We start from the raw sequence: 2600 nt of genomic DNA, 5'->3' as shown, positions 1-2600 counted from the left end.
AATACATATTATTTAGGTCAAATTATACTTTGCAAGTTGACATAATTACCCTCTTTTCTGCTTTTTGAAGTTCAAAAATGGCCTAATTTAAATCATGTCAGATAAAGAATAATCATTTTTATTTATTTATTTATTTATCCCACGTTTCCTTTATAATAGTGGATACATAATGTTGTAATTGAAAGCGAAGGGTGCAAATGGAACTTATATTATATTTATTATAAGAGTTGGGTGTATTTTTATTGAATTATCCCACGTTATCCATTGATCCTTAATGGATTCAATTAATGGAACCTTGAAAGGTCGAAGTGTAACTATGATTTTCTTAGCAAACACAGAGATTATATCTGCAATATGATATACTTTTAATATTAAATTACTCTTTAATTACTTTAAAAGTATATTTTTCTAGGTTAATGATCACTATAAGCGATGTGCACCCCCATTTATGATATTAATGATTTAACTATAATCTGTTATTACGTTAATTTTGTGGCTTTATAAACGTCTTGAATTTCGTTATAATTTTTATTTATCTATTTTGTATTAATCTAGAAATAAATTCTAGAAGTATACTTTCTAGTATTGATAGTATTGCATTTTTCATACATTTTAAGGTATACTGCTTATCAATTCTTAGTTAAAAAAATAAGTAAATATCTGTGTAACGTAGTAAATGAGTATAAAAGTACAAATATATTTGAAAAATTAAATTAAATTAAAAAAAAAAGTTTACGAGCCAGCCAGGATTCGAACCTGGAATCTTCTGATCCGTAGTCAGACGCGTTATCCGTTGCGCCACTGGCCCGAGCGGTAGGGAGGAGTACTTACCACCCTTTTAAACGCATAAATAATATTTTTTATTTATATAAATTCATAATTTTAAATTTATTTTCTAATATTTACATTTTAAAATCACTTTAAATCGCTGATTTAAAACACATTTAATACACAAAATCAAATATTAATGGTATTTTATTCGGGTGAACTACGATAAAACATAATAGATGGCGCTTCCTGATTCGTCTATTTACACTACAGTAGTACAGTACATTAAAATATTTTTTTCATATGTAAATTACTTAAAAATTAGTAAAAATAATAAATTTTTACTATAAATTTATAATTATGCAATGAAACTATAAATTAAAATTAAATTAAAGCATAAAAATATTTTACTGTATTTACTTCTTACTAGTGTCGCCATCTTTTGCCCGCTTAACATACTAATTGTATATGTTTTATATTTTAGATAAATAAAATATTTCATTTAACACAAAAATAAACTAATTTATTATTAAAAAATAATTTAAATTAATAAGTTTCATTAATAAATATATTTTTGCTTATAAATTTATTAAGTAAATTAATATAAAGCATTTTTTTTTAACACTGAAATGCGCTATATACCATCGGTTTTCTGGATATCAATTTATTTGTAAAGCTAAGTAAATCATTTCTAGCTTTACTGGTTCTAGAATTAATTAGGGAAATTCCAAAAAATAATATATATTTTTTTCTTTTTCCAAGTTTAAGACGAGTCTCGAATCAGGTCATGGTTACAAGTCTCACTTATTAATCATTAAATTGTGTAAGAAAATTTATTTTAAAAAAAAAAAAAAAAGGTTTAAAAGTAATCAAATTCCTTAATTTTTAGATGAAAAATGGTAAATATCAATACTCTTGAACAGAATTTAAGTAGAACGAAGGGAAAAATGTCGCCATTTCCTTAACAAGTAGCTTTAATGAAAGCTAATAGGCGATATAAATAGGCATTAGAAATCATGAAAGTCAAATGATTGATTTAAAATTTTAATGGGTGAAAGCAGTCTGGCTTCATTAATCAAATTAATGAATTAACCTGAATCTGAAACAACTGTAACTTGTTTACTAATATAATTATTATTACAGCGATTGAATAATAAACAGCTCTAATTAATATATGTTAAAGTTTACTTTATTTAAAATATATTTGAATAAATTTTTAAATTTATTCAAATTTTCCTCTCTTTGTGTGGCTATAATAATTTTAAATACAATCAAATCTCTAAACAATAGCCACTGAAGGGAACATAACATGGTTTATAATTTTAAATACATTGAAACTTGTAAAACAAAGACCACTGATTTAAACACTACCATTGTTGCGAGGTGATCGTTGTTTTGGAGGTTATTTTCTATGCATTTTTATTTCAAAAGAAGGAAATTCTTCAAAGAAAATGGCCGTTCTTTAAGGGGTGAGGTTTGGCTGTATATTTAATTTGTTTTCTTTTTATTCAAAATATTAAATTACATTCGAATTTTTTTAGTAGAAATATTAATTAATTTTTCTTTGTATTTATATGGCATATAAATTTAAAATATATTTATTTAATTTACTATTTTTAAAAACAAAAATATTAAATTAAATTTGAATTTTTAAATTAAAAAATAATAATTAATTAATTAGTATTTAATTTATCCGTTATGGCGCTACGAACGTTAACGCAATTCAAATTAGTCCATAATATAATTGAATCAATACTTTCATTACTTACTTTAAAACTAATTTTAATAAATTAATTAAACGATAATATTAATTAAATTACCTTAATGGATTC

The 2600-nt window shown here is 23.4% G+C and overlaps 1 non-coding gene across 1 annotated transcript; it reads right to left on the bottom strand.

Annotated features, from left to right (window-relative positions):
- Positions 1 to 735: 735 nt before the first annotated feature.
- On the bottom strand, positions 736 to 808 carry Trnar-acg. The gene has a single exon. It is a non-coding gene; the product is annotated as a tRNA-Arg (tRNA).
- Positions 809 to 2600: the final 1792 nt, after the last annotated feature.

The sequence above is a fragment of the Centruroides sculpturatus genome, unplaced genomic scaffold (assembly GCF_000671375.1).
Source record: "Centruroides sculpturatus isolate CEXI.00-Female unplaced genomic scaffold, Cexi_2.0 scaffold1245, whole genome shotgun sequence".
Classification (NCBI taxonomy): domain Eukaryota; kingdom Metazoa; phylum Arthropoda; class Arachnida; order Scorpiones; family Buthidae; genus Centruroides; species Centruroides sculpturatus.
This window is presented reverse-complemented; position numbering and strand designations above follow the sequence as displayed.